This window comes from Cottoperca gobio, chromosome 21 (genome assembly GCF_900634415.1).
Source record: "Cottoperca gobio chromosome 21, fCotGob3.1, whole genome shotgun sequence".
NCBI lineage: Eukaryota > Metazoa > Chordata > Actinopteri > Perciformes > Bovichtidae > Cottoperca > Cottoperca gobio.
Window position 1 is genome coordinate 2,948,069 of NC_041375.1, and position 20,273 is coordinate 2,968,341.

Here is a 20,273-nt window from a genome sequence, read left to right on the forward strand (position 1 = left end):
GCCTGCTGCCCCAGACTAATAATAATCAGGGGACTGTGTCAGAAGACAAACAGATTGTGTGTGTCTACCTGTCTGTCACATTCAATAACTCCATACATTAATGTATGACAGTGGGGAGGTTGTCATGGCGCCATGGCATGGTGTCTTACTCTTCACCTCATTGTTCTTTCGATCAATTTAACTGAATTTCACTGCTGTTGATTTATTGCCAGTTTTGAGTTGTATTGATTGTGGATTGTTGTTCTGATGTGATGCCTGAAATATGTCATTGTTCCGATAATCTGAATGGAAAATTAAATGTCCTTTACCGTTAGTTAAGGGAGAATTATGAACTGAATTCATTGTGATGACAGGTGGCCACAAAGCACTACGTGGTGATGAGCATTATAGGTAGAGGCTACGACTGGATACTTCATACAATGTGTAATACACATGATTGACAGTATTTTTTTAACCAGGTACAGTAGGACACCAACACAACTAGTGTACATGGCAGACATATTCATGAAGGAAGGTTTTACGCTAGCCAGGGGAAGAGAAGTTTGTCTACAGAGATGATGCGATAAAGGTCAGTGAAAACGGATTTTTCGAGTGCAACTGTTACGGAACCTTCTCTCATGCTCCCTCTAATGTTGACAAATCAGTTATGTGATTCTGCCACTCCACGTTGCATGCCTTCACTCCACCATTAGATGAATGACTCAACAACTATGATGTTAATTGTCACAACATTTAGAGACCTTTTCCCTTCAGGTTTAAATGTAATAACTCGATCGCTTAACTTTTCAACTAGCGCCATCATCAAGGTTGTGCTACAGTTGCCCGTTTGTAAACTAAGCAATGAACCCTTACAAAGCTACATAGTTGTCAGCATTACTATTCATGCACTTTCGACTTTCTCCCTTCCCTATTTTCAACTTCTATTGCCTAAAAGTTCTCAACACAACACAGGAAGACTTGTACAGGGCAGCCCCCATAAAAAAAAACCTAATAATGTCCACTGACTGACAAGACATCAGACTGTTAAACATAAGCAGCCACTCAGTCACCCAGAAAAAGCTAATGTTAAAAACAGTCTCTGCTTTACATCTGCCAAAGGGGGAGTTTTTGTTGGAAACATGTTGCGTTCTGTGTTGTGACACTAGTTTAGGAAAACATGAGAGGAAAGGAAAATTCCTCTGTGTATTATGTCCGAGTAGACATGCTTGGAATAACGCCTACAATTACACACTAGGATAGCATGAAATCACAGACGAATACACACATATATAAGCATACATCCAGGACATTTATCATGTTCAATTACACAATTACCTTCAACTGGGATTTAGAAACTAATCTGTGCCAAGATTTTAAACCAAACACTTCCTGATGGACATTTTGCTGGAAACGACGCTTAAGTCCCTCGTCTTCGCCTCTCCTTGTCTGGAACTCCAGCATGTAGAGCACAGAAACCATTTCCCATCTCGTATTATACAAAGCATGTTGGTTCCGCCATTATTAGACAGTTGGAGCAGTTGGCAGCACCTCCCACAGTGAACCGCCTCAGATGACCTGCGCCGCCTCCTCCTCATCTGTAGACACTCAATGAAAACACTTATGGTATTTTAATAGGGTTGAGGATCGAACTATATGAGATGTCAATCATACATTTGTACCGAGGAATATATTCATCAGAACTTGAAGTTCAATCAACTTTGAGGTGGATTTGATATCTGAGGGCATGTCCATTCTTGGTGTTCTTTGCCTTTCCATCTTTGTAATGAACATCTCTCTTTGAGCTATAAAGCAGGAGGAGAAGGACGTATTAACCTGAATGCTGGCTATCCATATAACCACAGTCTTGTTGGCATATCAAGTCCACTTGGAAAAAATGTGTTAAAATTACAATTTAAAGACAAACCAAGAGTTAGTGACTTCACTAAACAAATTGCCTCTCTTGTTTGGGTTCGTTATTCATCTTTAAAATCATATGGCAGCTGATTTTGATTGGGCAATTACAGCGTTAACAATACACGGCACAATTACAGAGCAATATGCACAAATCCTAATCGTTTGGCTTCATTTAATCCGACAAGCTGGCAACAATGGAGAAAACTCACTCAACGTCTCTGTTAGCGAGTGCTTTAAGTGTCTCAAGTTGGTTTCCCTCCCCAGTCCTCTATCTCTAGCTGTCAGGTGGGAACACAACAATAGCTTTCTTGATTGAGGACCTAAACACAAAATGTGTGGATTGGCCGAGGAGAAAAGGAATTATGAGGTTTTAATCATGGCGTTTTGGACAAATTCCAAGGGCATGTGCTGGTAGCCTGGCACGTCCACCCCCCAACGGATGAATCACTGGTTTGATCTCTGCATCCGTCATACTGAAGAACCCTTATTTTGGGAACAGACCGTAACATTAGCCAGTAGTTGACATGTTTAAGTATCCTTATGCTGTGAACAGACTGTAAGAAATCTACAAACATTAGATAGCCCACACATACTGGTTGCTTCCACCACATATTTTACATTACAGTAAATGACTTACTGGACAGGCAAATCCTGAAATCCTTAAGGATTCCAAATTCTCGTGTGTTCCATTGTATACATTTAAAGTTTGACATTTTCAGTTTGACATTTTCAGTTTGACTGCTGAATTCTGTAGCTGCTATTGATTATGTGCTCTTTTATATGTCATGTGTTTTCATTATCTGGACTTAGTAGACAGAGATTCGAGAGTGAGTTAATAAAACAAAGTGAAATAAAATACAGCTCATGCTATGTGTTGCTGGGTGTATTGGGGGTAACATTGCCAATCTCATGTGACAATACTGCAAATATTCACTGTGTTTTGGATTTCTTCTAGCATAACGACTGCTGCATCACCGCCACTACATTTAGAGTCACCCTGTGCAGCCAGAGGTTGCTGCATGGGCATTGCTCTCAGCCACAGTAGGATGGAGAGGACTGTTGGCAACATGTTGGCAACTAACAAACATGCTGCTTGTCCCCAGTCTAGAATTCACACACTAATTATTTCTCCATCCTGGTGAACAATTAAATGTATGCAGGTATCTTTGTAAAAATAAATCAATAATTAGATAAAGGGGCACACTGATCACTGGTGCACTTTGTGTTGCATCACAATCCTTTTTAAAGTAGGGAGAATCGATTAGAGTACAGCTAAGTATCTATGACGATAAGCAGTACCGATATCGATAAAATCCTAACAATGCCCCTCCCTAGACGTCCATTGAAAACACGTTGCTTGCCAGTTTTTTATGCAATTTGCACAGAAAGGAACTTTGATTTCCTACAGTTGATGTATAAAATAGATTTCTGCAACATGCATCACATGATTTCCTGGTGGCGTTTCACAACTCTCTCTTTGAGCGACTTTGGGATATGCCACATTTGTTTAAATTCATTTAAATGATGTGCTATGCTTCATTCAGAATGCAGGCTTTAAGACAGACTGTCACAGCCTATCTGCATGGATTGCTGTGGTAACGACATAGGCGTCAGTAACTACCTAGCTACGCTGGTGATGCGGCTTTCCAACGAAGAAGCTTGACAAATGGAGGTCCATCGTTTCGCCCTCCAAGCAATCTTGCAGTCAAGTTGCGGTATACAGAACTTAACATGGCAATGTATACCAGCCTCCTCCATAGCTGACTCTGTCTGGTGTGACAGACGAGGCAGGTATACATTACAATGTTCCGTTCTGCAGTCATGTCAGGTGTGGTGCCACTCACAAAGTGCTAACTGGTTGGAACATGTAGTCCTCATTGCGAGTGACACAAAGACACTCTACAATCCGGTATCACACATCTATAGAAATCTGATGGGAAAACTATTTCAAACCACCTAGAAATGTGGTTTGGATCCAATTTGCAGAATCTCATTTCATGTGGTTTTTAGCTGTCCAGCCTTTCTTTATATAATCTGGATATGTAAAAAACTTGGGCTGGCAGTCTGAAAAGGCCTTATATTTCATCCAACTTGTTGATTGTGACAGCCTTAGCTTGGTGTTGATTCTGATCAACATCAACACCTAGCATTCATCATAGACATGCTGAAAATGTTTAGCTAACAAGCTCCACTGTAGCTGCCTGAAATCAGAAGTAGACCTTCAGCTAAACCCCTTGTCGTTGCCAACCCATGTCTGGAAGTCCAGCATGTAGAGCACATACAAATAAAATGATATGACTACATGTTATTTACAGTTATTGGCCTGTTATTCACAAAATAACATTTTAAAAACACACTATTAGTTGCCTCAAAAATGACACATCCCCTATAGCTGTACTGATCAATAGCTTCAGGGTTTGTTTACTCATCAACAAAACGTTGTGAATTTTAAAAAAGGAAAGAAAAGAAGGAAAGAAAGGAGGAGGGAGGGACGGAAGCATAGAGGGAGGCAGGCCATATTGTAACATCTGGGAACCCATGTTGAAAAAAAGCTCCCCCACCACACCCCACCCGCCAGACCATTAGGAGACTGATGAGTGAACAGTTAGCTGGATCAACTCAGCATGTCTGGTTCTCCCGCTAGCTCTTTAATCATTCCTTATCTCCGCTGACAATACCACATCTCAGCCTCTGTCTCCCTCCCTCTCTATTCCTGTCTCTCTAACTCTCTCATATCATCTCACCCCCCACACACAGTCTCCCCCCTCCACCTGAATGTTGTTCATGGGTGGTGTTCTGTTTTGTTTCGGGGCACAGAACAACACGGTCCTCTGTGCCATTGTGTGTCGAGTCTGGAAACAGAGGAATGCCAAAAGGCCAGGGAATGATGAATGCTGGGTAAATATAGGAGCTGGCTTTTGTCCTGGCTTTTGTGTCCCATTTGGGTTTTCCCTGTTGATGATAACAGAGTAAAACCCAATTTTGAGAAAACAGCCTTTAAAGATATATGTATTGTAACATTCCATACATTTTGCAACACACTACAAGTTAATATATATCACCATGATCCAGTGTATTACTTACATTAAGACATTTCTTTTGTTTTACTAGTTTTATGAAGAAAATGTAGTAAAATAAACATCTAAATGTGTATTGTGGTTGTTTTCTTTCCACTACTCTGAATGAAGGCATGTTCTGCAAACAAAGTAGCCCAAACTCTCAAAATCTACCAATGCATGAAAAAGCGATGTTTGTGTCTTTGTGTATTCCTTTAATAATGCATATTCTACAGGGACAAACACAATATATATTGCATCTAAATGAGCAGAGCCTGAATGCACATAGAATGTACATTAAATAAAAGGAATTTCATTTTGGATTATCAGTGGTATTATTATTATTATTTTTTTCATCACTGGCATACCTGCAGGTCTTTCTCAGTAATGCAAAGTTAATTAATTCAGTGCAGAACTGCTCATATCTCTCCATTGTCAACCTTCATCCCCAATTACAATATGCTAGGAGAGCATTTGATGCAGGCATCCCTTGAAGAAACTGTCAATATCAATACAAGCATAATCCCCTGAATTTCAATACTTTATTGCACAGCATCCAGACCACATTGATGTATCTCATTTGCTTCATGCAGTCCTCTTCCCCCTTTTTCATGGTGTTCTTTTGTCTGAGATTGCCTTTGAACATGTTTCATGGAATCAATCTTTCCCTTTCACTTTCTCCCTCTCTCTCACTTTCTGTCAGTGTCTCTTTCCATAGGGAGCGATGTCATGGGTTTAATTGCCGCCAGGTGACTAGAAGCTAGGAAAAACAGAATTAACCTTGTCAGCCAAGAACCATCCCTCTCCACCTTCCCCTTCCTCTCCTCTATCCGATGCATCAATTAAAGTTAATCCACCGTAGCCCTTGGTTTCAACAGGCTCAGCACCGGGGTACACAAAGAAAGGGGAGATGGACATGTGAGAGGTACAGTAGAGAGGGGAAGAAGTGGGATTTACAGAGAGGAAAAAGGAGAAACTCGGAAAGACAGAGAAAGAACACAATGAGCCAAGGAAAGATAGACAGACAGACAGACAGGCTAAGCAGATAGACTGGAGGAGGGATAAAGTAGGATTGAGACATTGCAGGATTAAGAAGAGAGGATGATGCCACAAAGGCAGACACAGTGACAAGGAAAGATTTACCTCTTTCCTTGTCACTGTGTCTGCCTTTGTGGCATCAAAGAACACATGAGCGATGGAAAGAGATATGTGGGAATGGGAAACATAGAGGGAAAAGTAGGTGTGAGACAGAGGAGAGGATGCAAATAATACAGACAGAGAAGACGACAGAGACAGAGTTAACCTAAAGGAAAGAATGCATTTATTTCACACGTCACACATCCTTTCATTGCGTCAGTGACTGCATTTCAAATTAAATGAGTTTGAGCAGACACCCCTTATATATGTGCTTTAGTGCTACCAAATCTCTGAAGATGCTAAAAGTGTCCATCCACCTGTCTTTCTGTGGATTGTCAGTTTGCATAGAAAAATGAAAAACAAACTAGAAGGTGGACAAATTTGCATATTCTTGAAATAAACCAATAAAGGCTTAGGGAAACTGGTTTTCCCAGTCAGTACACCCAAGTTGTGGTAGCTCTGTCTGCCTATTGTTACTTACAGGGGTGTAGAATCCCCGGTTTGAGTATAAATGGGGTCCCTGTTGCAAGTCACCCTCTTCTCTCTCCCATAGCGGCTGATAAAAAAACTTGTTGACAAGCAAGTTCATTAATTTTTAAAAAAGCTATCAGGAGGGAAGCAATAATGAAACACCATGGTGTGTCTAACTTACTGTTGCTCAATAATTCTGCAATATGTCATGCCCATAAATGCACTGTAATGTTTAATTAGAAATACAAATGAGGGTGGAATCTAGTTGCTTTGTATCTACTCCTTTTAGGCCAAATTGTACAACTTGGGAAGTTGATCGCAAGAACAATAAGTTTCTTCTCCATCACAACACATAGGCAGCAGATTAGCACAAACGCTAACCTGACACTTTTACTGAGACACAGCAACATTCATTTGTGCTTTGTCGTTGAAAATATGGCGCTGAAAGGCTAATGATATAGTGACTAACTTGCAAGGTTATGTGTGAGATATGGTTGTTAATGAGCTATCGTTAACATGCTAGCTCCAGAAAGCCACAATAGCCCATCAAGGTAGGTGACTGGTTTAATGCTAGTTAGCAAGGTCGGTAGCTCAGTCACTGACTGGACTTGTGGACATAATAATAATAATAATAAAAAGAAAATAAATTTTTCAGCATCTGAAAACTGAGGATGTGCATTACAATTGGTGGATGAAGCGCAGCCATTGTCATGGCTTACTGAGGCACATAAATAGAATGGAGCCATCGTTACTGTTATACTTGTGCTTTTCCTGCTATGAATACTCAAAATGTCTACTGTAAAGAAAATCATTTTAGTATGTAAACGTTCATTTAAAAGTGCTTAAAAAGAACAACAAGACAATGAAAATGTACGCAATTCAAACCTCCTTCCACAAGTGCAGGTTGACTGAACGGTATCTTCATAAGCAGAAGAACTGTTTGTGTGCAGTTCACCTGTTCTCACAGTAGTGCCTTTGTTTGATCCTTGAGACCCGTGACGCCAGGCCTGTGCACCCTGACAGTGTGATAATGGAGCTCCAAAGCCTGCACACACTGCCTTTCTCTTTCTCTCTCTCTCTCACACACACACACACACACACACACACACACACACACACACACACACACACACACACACAAAGAACCTTGGAGCTTTTAGTGCCTCTCTGTTACAACCCTCTCACCATCTCCAATAGCATTCTTATCACCTGCCTTTTTAGCGTAGTCTTTCTTCTCCTACCTTTCTGACAAACACGGTAGGCCTTCACTCTACCGGTATGCATTTGGCTGCAGGTCACATTTCAAATGTTCACTGTAAGATACTTTACTACAACGATGATAATACTAATGCACACCTAAACAATGACAAAGACCAAATCATTCCGACTTTGGTGATCCATTTTGAAGTTTTTGGTTCAGGATGATTGTTTCAACACCTCTTGGATTTGCTACGAAATGAGTTGCGGATATTCCTGCTTCATATACATTGTAATCATTTTGGTGATCCACTTTGATGACATGTGTTGCATATCTGCTCTGTAAAAGTCTCTTTAGAAAAAAATATTAAATAATAATAATAAATGAAAAAGTCACACTTTAGACTGCAAAACAGTTGAACAGCAAATGCTAATAAACACATTATATTTATTTCAATAAAAAAAAGTCACAGGTTAGCCTATTGTTTAATGTGTCTGAAACAATGAATTGCCAGGAAGGAGCATAGGTCACCATATCATGACAGCTCAAGCATCACATGTACATTAATTATCCTCATGTGCTTACAACTGCGTACATTAGACCAATTAGCTTGTTAAAATATGCAAATAGGGACGACTGATCAAGCGTTTACTGTCGCGCAGCCATATGTGCTCGAAGCAACCTCAGCAGACGACACAAACAGCAGGGGGGTTGGCTAGGTGCACAAGTTCAGAGGAGAGCTAATTAAATAAAGAAGCTAGTATGCCTGTTATCTTATCATTGCGTGTCTCCCAATTACCCCCTCTTCCCTTTCCTGTCCCTCCCCCTGCCTGTCCCCTTTTCTGTTATGACTTCATTTGTTTCTAATTCTCCCCCTCAGTCACTCTCTAACTCTGGGAAGATATTTGAGAAATAATAATAGCGCCTCCTTCCTTGATGTTGGGTGTGCGTGGGGGGGTGGCTTACTTGTCGTCTCATGCACTGAGGGGCACTGAGGGCATGATTTTGTCAACACAACAACCCTCCCCCCCCTTCCTGCGCTGCCCTATTCACCCTCACTCTGTAGCACTTAACTAACTTTCACAGGCTGATAAAAAATAATTGCTGCCCCAAGGGTGGGGGAGTCCAAATGCATTAGCACCACAAAGAGAAGAGCTTGGATCACATTACCCAGAGCAGTGACACGATAGTCTGCAGCCTAAAAAAATATCAGGTCAAACAGACGCATAGAAAGCAGCAAGCGCTCCACTGTGAGTGCGACAGCGTGAACCGCGCCGCCAGATAGCGTCGGTAAAGGGGCCCACAGAAAGGAATGCACTCCATTTTTTTATGTGCGGCCGATCCTCTTGTATTTCTGTCTGTGTGTCAAAAGGACCTCATCTGCTGCCATGCTCCATTGCAGACCAATAACACAGGGTAGGAGGGTGGGGGGGGGGGTGCGCTGTTGGGGTCGGCAGAGGAAGCAGAGAGAAAAAGGGGGGGGAGGCAGACATGCATGACTCTGTCCGAGGAAAGCTCTCCTTGTGAAAGAGGAGAAGTGGAGGAGGGGGGGGTGGGCTCAATGAAAGGCCTTTAGCCAAGCTGCTGATCCCATCCTCTCATGTGTCGTGTGTCGTGCTCTACCTAGCAACACCTGTTGAACTTAACATTACTGTTTGTTTTCTGAAACATCTTTCTTAGACCTGCTTAGGTTTTAGAGGCGACCCACACCTCCTGCTTCTGGAGGTGTTTTCGATGTCAAACACTGACGGACCTGACCCGTTAATATAAGACCTGCAACCCGACCTGTGATTACCAGTCACTCAATTGAAAGCGCTTTAGTTTTCCTCTGGTTTACGCTGTGTTCTCCCTTAATAAATCACACATCCAGCTGAAGAAAAGTCTCTTTCAGTGGCTGCGCTCAATGCCGGCGTATGGGGTGTCGAGCACTATACCCAATGTCTTTGAAACTTCTATTGAGGTTTTCAAATTAAGCTTTGAATGTCTTTGGATTTGAAATGTTTCGAGATATTTTAAATTTTTTCAACATTTAATGACTTTTGAACAAAAGGACTTTGAGAAAGAGAGTGACAGAGAGGGGAAGAGAGGTGGAATATGTGTTTCATGTGCCTGCAACTGTGAATTTGTATAAATATATTTTTTACATTACAACTCTTTTGCGGGTGCGTGACTCTGCTGTGAACTGAGAGTGATGCGAGTGAGCGTCAGCGACAAAATCAGTTTGATTGCATTGTTTTCTATTGGAATGTCTTAAATAGCCTTTAACAACGCAGCGCTGTGCACCGTGCCGTTGGCTATATTGTGTATGTTCCAGTAAGTATCACAATATAAAACGTGTGTGTTTTGTTTTAAAAGAACAAACGTAGGAAGATAGCCAGCATTACTCACCCATCTTTTCAGTGGTTACGTCTCCAGTGTGATCTGGAACACACAGCTGTTTACATGACGTAACAGAAGTGCATATTGTTGTGTGGCTCCGGTCAGTGGATTCAGGGCCTAGGTGAATACAGTATATCTCCCTAATATATACACCTCCCTTGTGTCTGCCACACACCAGCAGCCGTTAAAACTCTATAGAGTTGTCTACACTGTCTATGTATTGTGATCTGTATCTAGAATGATCTATCAAGGCAATTTCACTCCAGTTTCACTGTTGGCAAACAGTGCTACATAAAATAAAGTTAAAACAAAACATATTTCTTCCTATAAAATACTCAAAATGATGTTTGTCCAGTAAACTTCTGATGTTACTCAGTCTGGTAAAGACAGTGTGTCCGCCAGCCGATGGATTCAACAAATACACCTGATGTCTCACATGTGCTTATTGCTGTCACAGAAACAAAATATATATTACTATTATTATCAGCATATTTGAGTAATCGGCTTCTGTTACTATTTCACGTGATTCTTGCCCCTACCTCTGTTAGGTGTCAGGGTTAATAAACAATAAAGGCGTTGACCACATTGTAACTTTTATTGGAGACTAGTCCTATCTTTGCACTGAGCTCCATTCCTCCCTCATGTTTAAAGGTCACTGTGTAACTACGTCACTGTTTCATTGTAACTTTGATGAAGTCAGATCGATTAATCAACTTACCAGCCAATTTTTGAATAGGAAGGAAATAGTGCAGTGTGAATGGTATTGAGCTCTGCAAGACTGGAGCCAAAAAACTTTAGCTAAAGCATGCCGTGCTGTTAAATGGTTATTACAGTCTCGTAGCAACCGAGCCTTGACGATTGCCCCTCTGAAACATCTGCTGAGCGCTGCTGGCTAGCAAAGAGCGAGGCGCTCTGCAGACTGAAAGGCCCACGGAAGCAGGGGAAATCAAATAAGTTAGCCTCTGAGCTGCTTACAAAGTAACACAGGAGGACATGTGGTAATGTTGTATTAGTTGTTTCCCACTCTAACCTTTTATTATATCTTCCTACAAAGTTTGGGTTTTTCTGGCGACTAACTGAAAAGTCCTTGGTATCTCTTTATCACTCTTTCAAACGTTCCATTAAACAGTCAAGTGTAATTTTAACACGGCTACTTTTAGACATTTAATTGAGTTCTTTTTGTTTGTAAAACAAGAGCAGAATAGAATTCAAGGCCACTCACGTTTCTTCCTCTGACATCACAGGTGGCCTCCAGTCACTGCAGGAAAAACATAAAAACATTTCAAGAGTAGGAAGCTGACAATACAGTGAAATTACACTTTCATTTAGTTTTACCTGCACAGCTCTAAATAAAATGACTGTATTTTTCTCTCACATCTTCAAGATGGGCTGCAATTTCATAAAGTGGGAGGCCTGAGGTGCGCTTTCTAAAAATAGACATGAAGGATGTAGTTTTAGTTGAAGTTGGCATTTGGACTTAATAACAATCGCGAGGTCCTGCTCACTGACTTTTATCTTCCCAGTGCTACCTCTGGGCTCTGTGAGCCCAACAATCTCCTTCCAATCTACTGAATGTACTGAAATGAACATGCAGCTCTGCATAATGACCCACTGTGTGTCCAATTCATACAGGATTTTCTTTCCCGTCTCTCATGTCACTTTTCCTTTTAGGCTTTCAGCTTAAACTTGAGATTCAGGTCCTACATTGATGTCAGTACAACCAGATATGTGTAGGAGCTACTTAAGGGAATGTCTGTTTTCTAATCAATAGTCAGATTGTCTTTGCTTTACTGTAGATCTGTCATCATTGTTAGCCCATGTTCAGACTGGCATTAATACCGCCTGACAAAACAAAACTTCCCCAGTTCTGGTAAAAGCTGAAGATAGCTCAACTCACAGCTCACAATGCTGATCACTTTGTAACATGAACGCAATAATTGTCCTGTTTAGTTTGCCCATTTAAAGATAAAAGATACAATTATCTGGGTATTTTGATGACCAGTGGTTAAGTTACCTTTAATTGCTCATTACATATTATGTAATAACAGGCTGCTTTTCACAGAGGCTGAATTTATATCCGCAATTCATCAAATCATGTTTTGGCGTCTGATAAGCCTTCAAACTTGTGCATCTATCTCTCAAACTGCAGCGTCTTCCATTGTCTCATTGAGCTGAAGCGCTTCAATGCAGCACTTTGCATTTTTTTCTGTAGTTCTGTTGTCAGTCTGAGTGGCTGGTTACTTCTAAACAGTATTATTAATTCAGTACTAATAAGAAGAGGTGCTCATTACATGTACAAACAAATCTTAATCAATGTTTTTTCAAAGTCCAATGATTATACTGAATCACCGTTGTCCTTGACTGAAACAGTACAGGAGCGTTTAGCAGTGGAGCTGTGCAGACTGAGAGCAGTGTTGTCAGCTCAGCCTTGAATAACCGTACGTTACTTCTTCCTCAAAAGCATGTTTATGGGCAGTGAAAGTCACAGTTTCTGAAGACTATCATGAATAAATGGGCTGCCTATGCACAGAGCTTGGCTAGTTTTATACTGAACTGAAGCTTGAAACAGCAACCGACTGGACATACTACTGTACACAGCGCTGAACTGTGAAGCGTTCACTTACTTCTATATGTTCTGAAGTGCATTTGAGTCTTTAAATAGTAGGAGGATAAACAGTGAACAATCTCTTCAGTGGCTACGACTCTTTGATCTGAACTGAACAAGTGATTTGAATCATCAAAGTGATTTTCCACCTCTACTAATAAGGACACCAAGAATGTTGATCTTCTTCACACCCGCTTTGAAACCACTTGTCTCCGCTTCTAAAAGTGAGGTAGAGTGAACATAAAGAGACATTTGAAATGGAAGGCACAGGTTGTCGAGCGTTGATAGAAATGCTCATCCACAACTTTGCCCTGAATGTTAAGTAGTTCATTGTAAATTTGCAGCTCTGACTCATGGAAATATATTTATTCCGCCCTTCTATTGATTTTTTTTTCTCCTGTAAACTGTTGTTATTGCTACATTCCTTTTCCCTAATCCCTAATGGCTTCTTAGATTCCTCCATTGAATTGTCCTGGCTGTAATTGTTTTCCGTGTTCGCTTGTCCAGACTTTGAATTAACTCTGGGTTGGGCTGCGGCCGAGCCTCTGTTTCCTCGGTCCAAAACAGCTTACCCAAATGCATAGTGTTGACCCAAGCAAGCGCTTAATCACCTGATTAGATTAGTCACCTCTCAGCCAATGCTGACATCACTCCTGGCCGGGTGGAGACAGGAAGGAGTGGGCGGGGAGGAAAGGAATGAAGCATATCTCTTCTCCTTGCATGGCAAAGGATTGGTTTATTTATGGAGGGGCGATGGGGGAAGTGGGACGGGACCAGGGGGAGTTGGACAGGTTAACATCACACTAACTGGAGAGGTCAGCTCTGCATTCATCTGTTCCTCTGGTCCCTCTTTGCCTGGAATTCCCAACTCTCCTTTCTCTTCTTCTTTGTTGACTTAAGGAGACTTGCTTGCTACGGGAAAACTCACGTTTAATTTACTGCAGGCACTAAACTTAAAGTATTGTGAAAAAATAAGGAAGTAACCCAGGTTTTGAAGTGGCCCCAAAGGACACGTGAGAAACACCCCTCGCGTTGAAGAAATTGGCAAGGCCCCTGTCATCGATCTCCTCTGCTAAAGATGTTATGGTTTTGTCAATTCCCTTAAAAGCTGATTATACTGGATTCAATGTTGTCCCCTTATGTAAAGCAAAACCTCCCTAACCGCTTCTTGGAATGCAGATTTATTACAAACAAAGGAAATGCTGTAGAGCAAACAAGGCTTTCTTATGTCTGTCTCTTTGTTATTCTTTGTGACCTCCATGATAGCGTCTGGAAAGAGTAGTTTATTACTTACTGAGAACAAATGCTATTAAAAGACCTAGGTGCTATCCCGTCTCTCAGCTCTGTCTGTGGTTTCTACTGAAGATATTTAAAAATGGGCCATAAATATATGGTTTTATTTGTAAAGTTAGTATTAAAAAAATATAAATAAACTACATTGTGTGTTCATGGTAATGAAGAAAGCTGTCACCGAGTGCAACAGTGAGGCTCATTGATGTGTTTTGAATAGTATTTGAACAACAATGAAGCTCTATGACACAGAGGCTGAAGATGTATCAGACTACTGGCTACACACAAGCAATACTTGTTAGTAGAGTTAATAATACAGCTCACGTCCCGAGGCCTTTGTGAGCGGATGGAGTCAGCGGTACCTGATACAAAAATTAGATTTTGCTGTTTTATCTGCTGAGGAAGGCCATTGCATGTGACTGAAAGAGATGGAAAATCTCCAGTAAGTGCACAAAGTGATACTAATGTTTTTTTGCCAAATTCATTAGTTTTGTATTTTCATTGTAAACAATAACACATATAAATATATCAAAACTCCTTAAGAAATGTGGCTGGTACCAGTCCATGGCCAAACCAACCAAAGAGTAAACATGCATGGTGCATTGCATTTGAAAGGTCATCTAGGACAGATGTTTTGATATATATATTATTTATATACAATATATATAGATATGTATCTATATAAATATTAGGAGAATAGTACATATATATATATATAGATATATATACATATATAGAGATGACATGAGACATATATATATATCTATATATATATAGATATATATATGATATAGTATAGTATATATATAATATATATAGATATATATATATAACAGACATACACAACCATATATATATATATATATATATATATATCACATATATATACATATATATATAGACACCACATATATATATATATATATATATATATATATATATATATATATATATATATATATACACATATATATACACATATATAACTACTTTTAAAAACTTTCGTTCAAGAAGTGTATTCATTTTACAATTTTGCAGACAGCAGAAGTCAATGACATTTTAAAATGCATTAATAATCTGCACAACCGTTTAAAATGTGACATAGGCCAGACAATAAATGTAGAAGAAGAAGATTAGTTAAAATGTAACATATCTTTTATCTCTTCACACTTGTCCACACTACTGTGAACAAATGAACAGAACTGGGGCTTTAGCAGGAAAAGACACACGGGATACAAACAGGATGCAATTAAGCAGGTAGTCAAAGGAAAACCTACAGTACAAAGAGTCCTGAAAAAGAACCATAAAGGAAGATAAATATTCCTGCAGTTTACTGACAAATGTAAATTACGCATTGGATGATGACTTGGCTGACAAACAAATATGAAGGCCCAAATCCCTTGCGAATAACACATAAAGCCCCAACAGTGGCAAACATACATATACGTGTCTTCATTGATCATACCAACATCAAACACACACACCATCCTCTTGGAGAGAAAGAACTTCTCAAGAAAGCAAGAAAAATAATGTTGTCTACGGGGATCTTTACTTCTCGTATTTGATAATTACACATGTTGGTCTCTTTCTTTATCCCCCCATCCTTTGGCCTCTCCTCCTTCCCACTGGCTCTATTATCTCCCCGTACCTTCACAGCTATATATCTGTCATCTCCTCTCAGGAGGGCTCACTAGACCAGAGTCATGGATGCCTCCTCTGAACCATCAGGGATACGCTGATCTCGTCCACAAAGCATGTTCACTCTCTCAGCACATGCCCCTCTTGTCTCTCATCCCCTCCTTTTTCAACCCCCCTCTCGCCTTGTGTCGCCTCCCATCATGTCATCTGCTTGCCCACCCCGTTGCCTACCCTGCTGCTCATCCAACTCCATTACTTCCCCTCTCTATCCCTCCCTCTCATCACTAGCACCCTCTATTTAAAATTGAATGAAAACTGTACAAATGTGACAACAGGGATTCAACATATTGTCACACCCAACTAGTCAAATGGCGAAGACTCGGTCAGTGGCACTACGTTGAAGCTGTGGGTACCTCTCAAGCATCAGTTTTGGACGCGTCAGGGACTGCGTGTCAATTTTCGTTCGTTCCTGTACATGCATACAGTCTTTTCAAAATAAACTTTCAGTGTAGGTTTACTTAGGTTTTAGGTTTACTTACGCAAAAAAACTACTTGGTTTGGGCAACAAAAATACTGGGTTCGGAAACAATTGTTTGGTAAAATAAATAGGTGTGCGTTTGCTACATAACTGGCATAAGTTAAGTACGCTTATGACATAACTGCCATTCGTAAAAATTCAGATTAAATGAAATAATGCCTTTTAACCCTTTTAGATTACATCAATAATGCATCTATTTCAAAATATATGGCAAAACATTTTTTTTCTGAAAAAGTGCAGCTTGCTGGTGACCTTGAGTCTTGGTTAGTACCAACCTTGCTGCTTCCCCAACCTCCATGTTTATCAGCGCTGTAAGCACCACACCACTGAGAGTCCCATTACATTGCCATTGCCAGCTAATGAGACACAAGGGTGTTTTCTTTATGGCCCAAACCACTCACCTACTATTGAATGTGAAGAGCGAGACGGCAGCATCTGAAGGAATCACAGATATAATAAAACGTAATGAAGAGTACATGATGAAGCATCATCTCAGGAGTCGCTGTCTATTAAACCTGGCTATTATGATGCTAATGAGAGGTGTTTTATTTATTGTAGCCATGCAGGGTTGAGCAGATTATTGGGCTGTAGTTTTTATGAACATTAAGTACAAATAGTCTCCCCACAAATCAGTTGTATAATGTTTTGGGACTGCTGCTGTGTTTAATAGAGAACAACAGAGACGAGAAAAAGGAAATAAAATAAAAGAGTTTAACACTAAATGGCCAGGAGGTTTTTAGAGGTGCAAGAGAAGACCAAGAAACTGGTAGATTGTCGTTTTTTTCTTCAGTGTTTTAAATATCTTAACTTCTTTAGACACAGAGTCCACTAAAAAATGAGAAATTAACTCAATTTTGCCAAAATAAACCAACTTTGGTCTTGAGCCTTAACCTTGCAACAGGTCAAGTAGGACTCAGTAATTTCCTAATACAGCTGGTGACTGAATTTCTTGGCAAACATAACTAAAACAACAATAATCTACATTTATTAGGGACTATTTTCGGCGGTGTATGAATCTATATTTGGTACTGTAGTGAGTATGTTCTGCAGTTGTAGGAAGTAGGGTCCACTCAAAATAGACACAACATAAAATGATCAATTAATTGCTGGTTATGTCCTTTAATGGGATGTGTTAATGACAAGACAACATAGCATACGTTTAGCCTCATCCTTAAACTTTAGTTCATTAAAGGGGGTCAAGAAAAGGAGAACATTTCAAAAGCTGATCATGTGATTCAGCTATAATGCTACATGTGCTGTGCTGTAATCATCTGAGACGGCGTCAACATGTCCCAGATATCCGCTGTTGAAGGCTGGTGCGTGTTTCCATCAACTGTAAAATAGAGATCCACATAGCAGGATGTTTGGAGTCCTGAGGTAACAGACCTCATAGCTTAATTCTATTCAAAGAAAGAAGTTGAAACTGTACTTACCTGGATCTCTTCAGTAGAATACTGAGAGGATGCTTGATATGAACATTCTGATCCTCTGTCCCTTTGCAATAAAATAGACAGAGCGTAGAGCACAATAACCATTATTTTCATAGAAGTAGTGCACACAATGGAATATGAGGCACATATTGATTTGAAGATCAGCAATGAAAAGCCCCTTCATCCTTATTCCCTTTGATCCTTCCAGTGTTTGAAAGCTCAGTTCCCCTCTTTGCTTTTGTAGTTTGCTTACAGTAGAGGCCATTGCAACTGTAAGAGATGTGATGACATATGATGAGACTTGGATGCTGTGGAATGACTGAAGGGTCTGTGTCTTCCCTCGTGTGTTACACTCGATCTCTCTATGTAATCAGCTGCCACATTGACAGGATTTATTCCTCCCTTCTTAAGACATCTGGTCTCACACATGCAAATAATTGAATCAGCAACTACATAAATGCATCTGAAGTGGTCGTTGGGGTAATTGGTAATGAAGATGTTATGCCAGATTCAATCAAATGTCACTCAAAGGCTCAATAAAAATGTATACAAGAATGTACTGCTCAGGTTCAGAACCTGCTATCACTATCCAACGTGCTGAATGCTACTTCAAGCTAATGCTAGCTATCTAGTTTCAATACAGACAAATACTGAACTCCCATAGTTGCTTAAATCACATTGTGTTCCCAACTGCAACAACAAAGTATCTGGATTTTACTACACCTCTGATTCACAATTCTAAATGATTTCATTATCAGGACAAGAGAGTCGGAGGAGGCACTGGTTCCCTAAGCATGCCATGCTGTCACATGTCGTTAAAAAATCAATGCCCATATTTGTCTCCAAAGGAATAAGTTCACATGGTGTATCTGCTCCTGTTTACGTTTAGTCTATTCAAATGAATAAAGTCCCAGATCCTTCAGAAGACATTATCATCAATAATCATACATTCTTTATTAGTGGCACACACTCATTTTCTATTAGTGTCTTAGCATTGTCTCAATGAGTGGACTCCCCTTCTCCCTGAAACTGGCAGTCTTGCTGACTTAGCTCCGCAAGATAACCACAGTGACAATGAGTTTGCGGTCTTATGGAAACAAGCCCTCAAGAAGCACACGGACACGTCAGCGTTGACATTGAGCTGCTTGTGGAAGTCAAAGTCAATGAGAAGCCATTATGCAGAAAATGGTATATGGTGGCGAAGCAGCAATAGTATCAGCGATAAGTGAAAAAAACAGGAGGAGCCCAGAGTGTGCGAGAGAGGCAAGACAACAGACATAAAGCATTTTGAGAAGAGACGAAGAACGAGAAAGACAGAAAGGAAGGAGACAGGAACAAACCGGGAGGGGGGGGGGGGGCTTCATTTTCGAAACAATGAAAAATTCATAGCACCTTCACTGGCTGCCAGCCTGAATCAAAGGAGGATATGCATCGCTGACGGGACTTGAAGGAATAAAATCAATTTATCTCTGATTTCACAAGGGGGGTTAAAAATATCCCCATCACTTATGTATGTCTATGTCGTCCCTTGACACCCCGAGAGTGAGGTGACAGAGAGCCATGATGTTTCTCCACCCCTTCTACGATGTTAATTCACACAGACGCCAGCTCAGAGGGCCTCAACATGACATCGGCACGCATGCACTGCAGTTCACTGATGTGCACATCATGAGAAATAAGCACTCGTGTTCTCACAGCACAAACTTTGCATCTGCTGCGTAGAGATATACCCTGTAGGTGTAAGCAAAGCATGCATGTGTGAGGTTATGTGTGCCTAATACAATGAACTGATCAGTCTTTTTGTAAATGATACTGTCGCCCATCCATCCCTGATATCATGGAGGTTCCCACCCAACCATAGCTACATAAATAATTATTATTAACCTGCTGAGAATTTAGATTTTGGTGTCCATATAAATGACGACATAGATAAACATTGGGCCTCATGCAGGAAGCAATATACAAACAAGTTTACTCTTCATCTCCACAATTTGTCTTTTTTTTGTTAGTATCCATTGATTTCTGGAATTCACCAATGTGTTCTTGTTTTTGCTTCAGTGCTTGAGAGCACTTTTACCAAGATAAGAAAAAAAACATCAGTCCACAAATTGTTTGTCCATCTCACGGAAACTCAGGTTTCAAATTTGAGGAAACAAAAAAAAAAACACATAATCAAATTAAGATGTTTTATGATTTTCCTAAACGCCAGTACTGACGCTAAGGAAAAACATGTTTAATTTGTTTAAGGTTATTCAACAGTACCTCCATTGTACTGATGCTGTAGTTCTTCTTCTTACTTGCTTTAGTGGCATCTCTCCAGTTCTGGGGAATGTGTTTGCACACGGCACACCACCTGCTCTTATATAGTGTAGGGGCGTGACCTATGCTAATAATAAACAATCAGCCACGCCCCTCCAATTTACAATCAAGTGGGATTCCTCAGCACACCGGGGGAGGAGCAGATTTGGATGGTTAAGAACGTTTGGTGCATCTGGACTTGACTGCTCTTACATTTTCTCTTAATAGAAAATTAAGATAAGAAATAAGTAAATATAAGAGCCATTTTAGAGAATGTTGCTGCATTAAGCCCATTATGTTACAAATATGCAGGCTTATACAAATAATCTTAAATAGTAAG

General features: G+C 40.3%; 1 long non-coding RNA gene across 1 annotated transcript; it reads right to left on the bottom strand.

Moving 5' to 3' along the window:
* Positions 1-17,322: 17,322 nt before the first annotated feature.
* Positions 17,323-19,956, bottom strand: LOC115026822 (uncharacterized). Its single transcript, XR_003834332.1, has 3 exons — positions 19,898-19,956; positions 17,639-17,699; positions 17,323-17,538 (listed from the first exon to the last, which is right to left on the bottom strand). It is a non-coding gene; the product is annotated as an uncharacterized LOC115026822 (long non-coding RNA).
* Between the last annotated feature and the right edge of the window lie 317 nt (positions 19,957-20,273).